Source organism: Canis lupus, chromosome 31 (genome assembly GCF_011100685.1).
Source record: "Canis lupus familiaris isolate Mischka breed German Shepherd chromosome 31, alternate assembly UU_Cfam_GSD_1.0, whole genome shotgun sequence".
NCBI classification, from domain to species: Eukaryota; Metazoa; Chordata; class Mammalia; order Carnivora; family Canidae; genus Canis; species Canis lupus.
The window spans coordinates 35,387,706-35,399,657 of NC_049252.1; the positions used below are offsets into that span (position 1 = coordinate 35,387,706).

The 11,952-nt window shown below is 37.7% G+C and overlaps 1 long non-coding RNA gene across 2 annotated transcripts in view; it reads right to left on the minus strand.

The window, feature by feature from the left end:
• LOC106558093 overlaps positions 1–11,224 on the minus strand; it is a 31,602-nt gene extending 20,378 nt beyond the window's left edge. For both annotated transcript variants that reach the window (XR_005382422.1, XR_005382421.1), the window contains exon 1: positions 11,133–11,224. This is a non-coding gene — a long non-coding RNA (uncharacterized LOC106558093). The remainder of the gene's footprint in view (positions 1–11,132) is intronic.
• Positions 11,225–11,952: the final 728 nt, after the last annotated feature.

An 11,952-nucleotide genomic window follows, 5' to 3' on the forward strand; every position in this document is an offset into this window, starting at 1 on the left:
ACGACTGTCCCTCCCTCTTAACCTGAAACGTTCCTTCTAGTAATGCCCTTGCCACCTCAACTTGATATTTTCTTCTCCCACATGCACTGCACTGCATACTCACGAGTGGTGTCATTTCTTGGGTGTCTATCTGGTAGTACCTGGCATTATGCTTAGCGTTCACTGTGTATTGCTTAATCACCACAGAAACCCTAGGAAGTAGATGTTATCTCCACTCTACATGTGAAAAGACGAGCTCAGAGAAGTTAATGACCTTCCCATGCTCACTTATTTGTTCAGTGTGGTGTCAGGATTTGCACCTGAGTCTGACTCCAGAATCTACCCTCAGTCTACCACTCCAGTATGGCATCCCAAAGTGCCTTGAGTTTTATAGAACATCATTGATTTTAAATACTGTGTCCCTTGAACCGTAAGTACATGTGCCACTTGTCAGATTGTTTTTCATTTGCGTTTGGAAAGGAGAGTTCTCATATTTATGGGGGAAATTGATGACACACAATTCTTCAGCCTTTACCCTACTGCACACATACACACACCACAAATACATGTGTATAATGCTCCTCTACATTTTGCACAGGCAGACCTTTCAATCTTGGGGAATGCCAAAAACGAACAAAGATCTCTTTGCAGTTGGAAACTTATACCTTCACTAACCTCCACCATCTATCCTGCACTCCAACCAAGTTGAATTCAATATAGATTATTTGTTTCACATTTTCCTAAGGACTTGACAGCTCATATCCTTGCCAGAGACATTGAGAAATTAATGTGGTAGTTTTCTGCAGCACACTGACCTCATTGGCATTATACAATGTTGAAACAGTTTGAGATTTTTTTTTTTGAAGCTCATGTTTCTTTTTTTTTTTCTTTTATTTCTGAGTTTCCCTCCTCTGTTCATCATTTCCAGTATAATTTTTTTGGTATACCTCTAAGTAGTCCTTTGTGAATCTATACCGGATGTTTCCTGTTCTTTGTGTTCTTTCTAAAGAAATTGCAATTTTCTGGGCTTTAATTAAAGTGTCCCTCAGGATACCCCTGTTTTCTTCTGCTTCATGTAATATTGTGCAATTTTGTCTATTATGCTTTCTGCTCCTCTTTACAGATGCAGAACTCTCCTCCACTGGGCTGCCTTGAATTCCCATCAGAACCATAGGTACATGCTTATTATACTTCTCAAAGTTTGAAACACAGATATTGGATGCCTACTCTTGTTGACAGTCCAACACTAAACATGTGGAGATGATTGCAGATATCTAGCTAATTTGTGAGTCAATGGGTAGAATTAGGTAGCTTTGCTGATACCTACTACTAGCATGGTACATACAGGCAAATGCCAATGAAAGAATCCTAATTTTTCCTCTGAAAAAAATGTGATCTATATCATCTGATTCCAAATAGATACTGTAGACATGCAGATCTGTATTACCACTGTAATTTTTTTAATTGGAGAAATTATACATCTCATATTTTTAAAGGATTGGAGAGGTCCAAAAGTGATGAAGACCAAAAGAACTTAAGCCAGAGAGATACAAGAGCTTTTCCTAGAGGAGATGCTAATTGCTGACTGTTTTCTTCTCTTGATGCATTTGCCAATTCTGAATATGAGATGAAGATTAAGCTTGGCCCAAATGGAGGGATGCTTCTGGAAGACTTTGGGTGGACATCTGTGGATGAAGTGATGTATTGAAAGGATATTCCCCAAGAAGCATGTCTTCCCCTTGAGACATTTGCTGAACTCTACTGCACTGCTGGAAACTGAGGACGTAGACAAAAACACAGACTGAAATTTCATACAGTGTTTAAGAAACTAAGTCCCATTAGAGAGAGAAGTTCTGCAGCAAACACAAAGCCAGTCTTCCTTTGCAGTCATTAGCCATACTTGAACTTACGTGAAGCAAGAACTAAGCTAAAAAACTCTGAAGGGTAGAGCATTCTGGTAAGGCTGAAGAGATTAAAAACAAACAAAAAAAAAAAAACTGGGAAGCACCACAACCCAAGAAACAAGGATTTACCAAATATGAACAAATCTTGATAAAATTCCAACCCAGCCCCAACCCAAGATAATCTCAATTGGATTGCAGTCATGAGCTTCTCATTCTATATGCCCACAAGAGGAAAAGGGAACCCTCACTGGCTAAAGATATTATCTAGAGCACACATGATCTATTTATATGCCATGTTTGGGATATAGCAAAAAATATCATTGGATAAATGATTGGATCAACAATCAAGAGAAAAGTTTTTTTAATTAGAGGTATATGATTTTAGCTCAAGCATGCAAAGAATCTGGAAATCATCATTCTATACTTATCACCACCAACAAAAATCTGGACAAACTTAAAATCAATGCTTTTCCTTGAACTGACGAGAAATAGAGGTCACAGGTTAAGCCACTACCACAAAAATCTAGAGAGACGGGCAAATATGAGAATCACAGCTGAAATCTGCTTCTCCGGAGCAGAAGCCACTGGAGCTGCAGACTGCTAGAAATGTTTAATTGGCAATTTTGATGAATTGCTAGAGGCTGAAGTAGAGGCTAGCACAAGACTGAGAAATTCCTGGGGGCCATCGTCTTAGTGTGCATGTGTGTGTGTGTTGGGGTTGAAGGGGATACATTTGTGAGCGTTCCTTCTAGGAACCACACCAGGTTTTCATGGTGAAGATTTGAGAAAGACGTCCTCCTGGCTCTGGTAGAGAAAGGCAATCATTGCAAAATGTGGCAATCTTATCCATAAGACAGGACTACTGTCCAGTGGGAAAGACCTTGTCAGAACTGTAGCTCAGCTGCAGAAGGGTATTCCTTCCAGTCAAGCCCCATGTAGCCTTCCTGTCTCATCTAAGTGGAAAAACCCAGTCATCAAGGCACAAGACTTCAAAGAAGTAGATTGGGAATTGCTGTAGCTACAGAACAGAGCAGGAAGCAAGGGCCAAAGGGAGAAACTAGGCTGCTAGAGAAACACCTGTGAAGGTCACAGCCCCACTAAACAGCGAGACTAAACCATGAGATTATAAAATGCTTCCCATCCCCCATACCTTACCTCCATACTAGCAGGGCTACAGTATGAAAAAACAGTGGGTTAAAGATGAAAGGGCTGCAGAACACAGACTTTATATAGGGAAGAGTAACTAGGGAAGCTCTAAGTCAGTATGGGAGGAGAAAACAATGACACTGAAGGCGTAGGAAGTTTCTGGCACCTAGTGCAACAAGTATCAAGCACTCTTGTCCAGATTAACATAACACCTAGCACCATATACTTTAGTACCTGTTACAGCCAGCTGACATGCTATATCCAGCTCTCCACAATAAATTACCAGGAGTCCAAAAAAAGCAAGAAGAAGCAAAATCTGAAAAGATGGATATTTAAAATATGATTTCTCTGCTAATGTGTATAGGAGAAAAATGCAGACAACATGCAAAAAAACAGATGAGTGATGTAAGCACGGAGTTGGAAACTCTAAGAATAAAAAGACAAATGTTAGGAATAATACTGTAAGAGAAACGAAGGCTATGTGGATGGGCTCATCTGTCGATGCAAGAGAGCCAAGGCACTCGTGAACTTGAAGACAAATCAAGAAAAACTTCCCAAACTGAAATTCAAAAAGAAAAAAAGGAATGAAAGAAAGCAATCCAGAAATAGAATATCCAAAAACTGTGGAATGATTTCAAAGTTGTACCATATGTGCAATTGGTACACCAGAAGAAATAGAGAACATTTGACATAATAATGGCCAAGAATTTTCCAAAATAAATAGCAGATGCTAAGCCACAGACCCAGGAAGGTCAAAGAACACCTAGTGAGATAACACCACCCCTCTCCCCAAAATACCAAACACACTGAATTCAAACCACAAAAAAAAAAAAAGAAAAGAAAAGAAAGAAAGAAAAGAAAAAGAAAGAGAAAAAAATCTTGAAAAAAAGCCAGGGGAAAAGAAATCATCTAACTTACAGTGGAACAAGGATAAAATTACAGCAGGTGTCTCATCAGAAACAGCGTTAAGTAAGAAGAATGTGAAATTAAATATTAAAATTTGGGGAAAAAAAGAATCAACTTATAATTCTATATAAGCAAAATATCCTCTGATATTATACACTTCAAACGAGACGCAAAAAAAATACACATTAGATGTTGTCATGTCTGGAAGGGGCACCTAGGAACCTTATACCATGTCGAATACTTAAGTAGTGCTGGCCTTGATGAAATTCAACATACAGTTTAGTATACGTGGAGTAGCCCTACATTTGGACTTGGTGAAACAATTCTCTCTGATACTGTATTGTTGGATACATGGTACTATGTACTTGCCAAAACCCATTAAACTTTATCACACAAAGAGGGAAACTTAATGTATACAAATTTTAAGTCACTTAGGAGCTCAGTGATCCCAGCATGGAATGTAGAATATAACAAAAGGACCGAGCTATATTAAACTGTATGAAACAAACTCAGTGAAGAGAAGGGTGAAAAAATATACTAACCTAAGCTTTGGGAGTGAGTGAAACTGGTAAGTCTAAAAGTAATCTTGTTCCCCCCCCAGGACTATGGGTTAATTCTGAAGACACTACAGGTGCATACCAGAACTAACACAACTCAGCAAGAGTGGCAGGTGTCCCACTGTTGCAGTGGGAGGTTACAGATAAGCAAGGAGGGGGCTAGAATGATCCAGGTAATAATGGATTAAAGTTAGAGCCACCAGTATAAACTCACATTTAGCTGAATACAGACACAGTTATGTATGGAAATGTTTGTCGATAAGTTGTCAAGTAGCATATCTAGCCCCAAAACTTGGTTTCTAATACCACTTTCTAATCAAAGCAACCAAGACTCCCTGGAGAAATGTCTGATTCTAGGATCAGAGCAGAAAATCCTGAAGATAAGCCTGCAGCTTTTTGTGTTAACAGAATGTAAAGAAATGCTCAAAAAAAAAAAAAAAGAAATTGTAGGATATGTCAAAGGAACTGATGAATCAACTGGTCAAAGCTAGAATAATTTAGGCATAAAAATAAAGTAATATTGGATTATAAAATATAACATATATACCCATTAGTCTATACCAAATATTAACAAATGATTGAAAAGTGAGTAGAGAACAGACAAATCTCCCATGCAGAAGAATCCCAAATAATTTATGTAGATACTTTATCTTTAGGAAAGCAGAGCATAACTCCTACTTAAGCATGGACTGTGCTTAGTATTTTCCTTCCAAAAAAGTGCAATATGGAGGAGTCTGTAGAACACAGCTGAGGACTAAGGTTAACACCAATCATGAAGTCACATTGACGATATGTATCCTAGATATGTGCATGGGAATGGGATGCCTGGGTGGATCAGTTGGTTAAGTGTCTGCCTTTGGCTTCAGGTCATGATCCCAGGGTCCTGGGATGGAGCCCCACATCAGGCTCCTTGCTCAGGGGGCATCTGCTTCTCCCTCTTCCTCTGCTGCTCCTTCCTGCTTGTTCTCTCTCTCTCTCTCTCTCAATCTCTATCTATCTATCTATCTATCTATCTATCTATCTATCTATCTAATAAATAAATAAGTAAAATCTTTCAAGAATTATAATGGTAATAAGGGAAACTGGGTTCAGAACACATAGAAAATCTTGGCATTATTTTCATACCTTTTTGTAACCATAAAACTATTCTAAAATAAAAAGTTTATTTTAAAGAAGATGATAAATATTCAAAAAATAGAGGCACACACACAGAAGATCCAGATATTGAACACAGTTGACAAGGACTTTAAAATAACTATAATTAATATGTTAAGTCATAGAAAGAAAAATATTAGTAAAATTAATGAAAGGATAGAGAGTATTACTGTAAAGTAGGAGTATACAACATAATCAAGTGGACATTCTGGAATTTTTTTTAAATATCTGAGGCTTATGCTGGCAAATTGAATTTAAATAAAAAGAAATTTTTAATAAAATAAAATAGAATGGAAAAAATAAATATCTGAGGTTGTATAGACTTAACAGAAGACTCAACATAGCAGAAAACAGCAGTAATGAATTCAGTGATGGTACACGGAAAATATCTAGACTGAAACACATTAAAAGAATGGAAAAACAATTCAAAGCATGGACAAATCAAGACATAGTTCAAAGTTCTAATAAATGTGTAATTGGAGTTCCAGAAAGCGAGGAGGAGAGAGGGTGGGCAGAAAAATATTTGAAGGGATAATGGCTAAGAATTTCTCAAAACTGATAAAAGGTCTCAATCCACATATTATAGAAACTCAGTAAGACATCAGCAGGATAATTATTCCCTCTAAAAAAAAAAATCATACCAGAACAGGTTTATTTAAAATAGTGAAAACCAGATACAGGAAGAAAATCTTTCCAACAAGAAAAGACATATAACCTTCCAAAAAGCAATATGTGGAAGCCAGAAACAACAGGTGATGTCTTTAAATTGCTGAGGGAAGAAAAAAAGACCTTCCAACCTAGAATTTTATTCCATCATAAATTCATAAGTGTCCTTCAAAAATGCATGAAATAAAGATATATTTAGGAAAGTAAATGCTAAATCAATTTGCTGCCAGAGATTGGAATGATAAATAACAATACTAAAGGCAGTTCTTCAGGCTGAAGGCAAATGAACCTTGATAAAAGAATAGAACTTTGAAGAGTCTTGGCAGGAGTCGATACAAGGGTAAACACAAATGATGTTAACTGTTTAACGAAAATAACTTAATCTTAATAACGAATTAATCCAAAAAGTGATGATAGTATTTTCTGTGGTTTATAGCATATGCAGAAGCACAAATGTATGAGGACAAGCACACAGGTGCTGAGCATGGGTAGAATCATACTGGGATAGGACTCTTCCATTATTCCAGAAGTGGTAAAGGTAAGTATTTATCTGGAATGATCATTAATTTCCTAAAGTACGGCTATAACAATAGTAAGAATATATAAACAAAAATCTAAAAGAGTGAAAAACTTTGAAAAAATCAGGAAAGGATAAATTTTAAAAAACCAACAACAGATGGGATGGATAGAAAACAACGAAAAGATGATAAAATTAAAATCAACTATATTATTAATTACATTCCCTACAAAAGGACTATACAATCTAATTAAATGACAAATAATTTATTAAAAAACAAGCACCAATAATTTAGTGGTTGCAAAAGACAATAATATATGAATATTGTCATGGAAAAGTAAAAAGATGAAAGTGACTACAATGCTCAAACAGAACCAGGAGAGGCTGTTGCGGCCATATTCTATAGTACTAACATTCTTGTTTCAGAGACTAGGAAGGACCTACCATAATAATACAAGGATCCAGTGAGCCAGAAGATAAAACTAATCCTAAATGTGTATGCACTTAATAACACAACTAAAACGTACCTAATACAGACCTTTGCAGAAGTAAAAAGAAAAATAAACAATGTGCTATCAAGATTTTACCAAATCTCAAAAAAAAAAAAAAAAAAAAGATTTTACCAAATCTCTCCTGGTAACTGATAGAATAGACAACAACCGGGGCGGGGGGGAAATAGGCTACAGAAGAATTAAACAAGATGATTAATTGCATTGACCCAATCAACATTATGGAAAACTAATCCTGACATACCAAATACATATGTTTCCAGTTCATATAGAACATTCAGCAAAATAAATGAATAGGGTGGGCCATAAAGTAGATCTCAGCAAATTCCAAAGAGTCAAAATCATACAAAGCCTATTCATTCTCTGCCCCAGTAGGATCAACTTGGACTATCAATGACAGGTAACTAAAATATTCTCAAGCACTTGAAAATTAAACATGTCTAAATAACACTGAGTCAAATAAGGAACCAAAATGGAAATTAGAAAATGTTTTCAACGAAATAATAATGAAGATTTAACATTTCCAATCTTGTAGAATAATGCCAAAGAAGCAGGAGAAAATTTATGGCTTTGAATAAATGTGTTTTAAAATAATTAATTATCTAAAATTGCATCTGAATAAGCTAAAAAAAAAAGAAAAGAAAATTAAACCCAACAAAAGTCAAAAGACAGAAAGAGTAAAATTAAGAACAGAAATCAATTTAATAGAAAGCAAACATTTAATAGAGAAAATCAATAAAGCCAGTAGATACTTTGCAAAGATTAATGGTATTGTTAAACCACCTATAAGACCATCCAAGAAAAATGAAAAAAGACAAAAATAACCAGTATCAATATTTTAAAAAGAACATTACTACAAATCCAATGGGCTTTAAAAAATAAGAAGAAAGTATTATTAATGATTTTATGCCAATTCTTTCAAAAATTAAATGGACAAGATTTTTAAAACACATACTACTAAAACTGTCAGAAAAAATCAGAAAACCTGAAAAATTCAATATTTTCTAAAGAGTTGATCTCATTAAAAATTTTCCACCAAAAATTTCAAACTAAGGTGACCTCATGGGTGAACTCTTCAAAATATTTAAGGAATAAATAAAAGTTTTGTTTTTTTTTTTTTTTACAAACCAGTTTTAGAAAATACAGGACTGAGGAATTCATCCCAAATAATTTTATAAGATTTTTAAAATTATTTATTTATCTTTAGAGAGAAAATGAGCATGTACAGGGTGGGAGCAGAGCGAGAGGGGGAGAGAATCTTAAGCAGACCCTGCACTAAGCCCAACACAAGGCTCACTGCAATACCCTGAGGTCATGACCTAAGCTGAAACCAAGAGTCAGACACTTAACCAACTGGACTAACCAAGTGCCCCAAATCTTGATGATAAAACCAGACATGGTCATTTCAAGGAAGGAAAGTTATGGGCCAACCTCTCTTTTGTCTATAGATGCAAAAGTCTTTTTTAAAATTACCACATTAACACCGAAGCGAAAATTCCACTTTATGTTAAATAACTGGAATTGAAGTATAAACTTGTTGTTAAATAAAATAAAATAAAATCCAGTCCTATATATAAAAGACAAAATATGGTCACAGGAAGGTTATTCTAGGAATAAAAGGATGCGTTAACATTGACAATTGATCTGTTTAATGCACTACGTTAAAAGAATAAAGGAGAAAAATGATATGTTCATCTCGGTGGATGCAGAAAAGCCATCGATAGGATCCAACAACATTCATGATATTAAAAAAAAAAAAAAACTTTCTGCAAACTAGAAATGGAAGGAATCTTCTTTAGTCTGTTGAAGATGTTTACCAAAAAATACCCAACAGCTAATATAATACTTAGTGATGAAATATTAAAATCCTTCTCTAAAATTTAGAAAAAAAAAAAAAAACAAGGATTCCACTGTCATCACTTCCATCCAACATTGTGCTTGAGACCCTACACAGTGCAAAAAAGCAAGATAAAGAATGAAATGTCTAAATGTTAGAAGGAACCAAATAAAACTGTCATTATTCACAGATGACATGATTGTATATTTAAAAAGCAAAGTGAATCTGCAGAAGTAACAGCATTAAAAAGTGAATTTACCAAATTTGCTGAACAAATGATAAATATAGAAGTATCAAATGTTTGTCTAGATACTATCAACAAAGAATCACAACATGAAAAATTTAAATATCATTGCAAATCATATTAGAAAATAACAATGCTTGAGAACAAATCTAACCAATGATATGCATGAACTCTATACTGCAAACCAGACACTACAGAAGTTTTTTAATGAAATATATAACTCAATTGGAATATTTTAAGGTCCCCACATTTTGTAGTAATATCAGTAAAATTCCTGTCAAAATCCCAGCAGATATTTTTGGGAAAAATTAACAATCCGAATTCAAAATTTTAATGGACTGAGAAATTCAAAGGACCTGGAATATTGAAGAAAATCATGAAAAAGAAGAGCAAAGTTGGAAGATGATACTACCAGATTTTAAGCCTCATGATAGAAGTACAGGAATTAAGGCAGTGGGATAGCACCTCATGGGTAGACCAGTTAGACCAGTCGAGTGTCACCCACTGGAATGGAATATACTTGTAGAATTTGTAAATGAGAATTAGTTAGAGGGTAGTTTCCTGGAGCCCATGCAAACTCACAGTTGACCTTCCTTCCCATCTTTCTTCGGATCTCCATTTTAGGATCTCCTACCCCTCTTCTAAACATAATATGGTTGGGGCGCCTGGGTGGCTCAGCTCAGCCGGTTAAGTGTCTGCCTTCAAGTTGGGTCATGGTCTTGGGGTCCTGGGATCCAGCCCCACCTGGGGCTCCCTGGTCAATGTGAAGTCTGCTTCTCCCTCTCCTTCTGTGATCTTTCTCTCTCAAATAAATAAATAAAATCTTTTAAAAACATAAAATAAAAAAATAAGCATAGTAACTCATAAGGTAGCTCTTAATTTGTTGTTTGTATTCAGTAGAATTTGCCTATTCTATTTGAAGTTTTTATAGTGCAACATCAAACACTTTTCTCCAATAAAAACAGACAAAATTGCTTTTTCACTTAAGTGATCCTCCATTGAATGTGTATGTGTCAGTGTTACTTTGTAGAAAAAACTTCTGTGATTACGAGACAATCTGAGTGACCAGCCTTAGTTCAGGAGCAAGAGGAAGACACTGGCACCTTAAGTATTTGGGGGAAAGAGTGCGGGGCTCTGTCGCTATCCTCTGCTCCCTTTCCCAGTGTATATGAGTCATTCCCTTGAAGCCCCCGACCCTCACCTGGGAAGGGCGAGAGTGTAACACACACATGCACATGCACAGACGTACACCACACACATATCGCACAGGTGCACACACACCACACACATCACACACCACACATACATCACACATGCTCACACATGTGCACATACAACACACATTAATACCCAACATACAGTCCATGCAACACACATATCACACACCGCATATGCATCTCACACACGTGCACACACACCGCACACACGTTGCACAGCACCCAGTAGGTGCCTGGGACCCCAGGCCCACCCCCCTTCTGACAGCCAAACCTCTCCCAGGCCCTGTTGCACCCCCCTTCTGACAGCCAAACCTCTCCCAGGCCCTCCCCAATGAAATGGCATCGCCAGGAGTGAGACAGTGTGGGTAGCGGGCTGTTACACATGCATCTGCGTGTGCAGTGCCCACCAGCCTGTCACAGAGCAAACCCGGAGAGGCAGGGGGCCCTGGGAAGCTCTCCACCTGTGAGTAGCGAGGAGCGGGAAGCCTGACTCACCTCCGGAGGGACCGCAATGTGACAACCAAGCGTTTTGTAACTTGTAACAAGGCAGGAATTTGAAGGCCGAGCATTTCTTGAAACCTCACGTGGCCCCTTGGTTGCCAAAGTATTCGGACAGTGAGGTCACAACCATAGGTCAGTGCAAAGGCAAGCAGCCTCCCCCTTCTGGCCCACAGCACCCGCTGACGTCTGGTCTGCTTGGGATGGGGCTGGGCATGAAAACAGACAGAAGGAGGAGACGACAGACAGGACTCTGGGGTGCTGGCCACACCGATGCATGGCGAGAGGCAAGAAAGTGGTTTCTGTCAGGCTCTCATTGCTTTTTTCTTTCTTTCTTTTTTTTTTTTTTTTTTTTTAAGGATTTTCCTTATTTATTCAGGAGACACAGAGAGAGAGAGAGAGAGAGAGAGAGAGAGAGAGAGGCAGAGGAAGAAGCAGGCTCCCTGCAGGTAGCCTGATGCGGGACTCAATCCCAGGACCCTGGGATCACGCCCTGAGCCAAAGGCAGACCCTCAACTGCTGAGCCACCCAGGGGTCCCACTCTCATTGCTTTTCTTAGAAAGCACTTCACTATTCCAGCCCCGCTCGGCTGGGGTCCCAGGGGTCCCAGGGGTCCCCTTGTCCAGGTGAAAGCATCTCTCCCAGCTTGTCACTGACCACGCGTACAGGTAACCCTACCTAAACAGTCACATCATGTACTCCCTGGGGGCTTTTTTATGGGGGGGGAAAGCATGTGTTTCCAGAGCATTATTCCAAACCGGGGGACACAGTGCATGATGCACGTGCGCATCAGAAGATTCAGCTTTTGCACACCTCC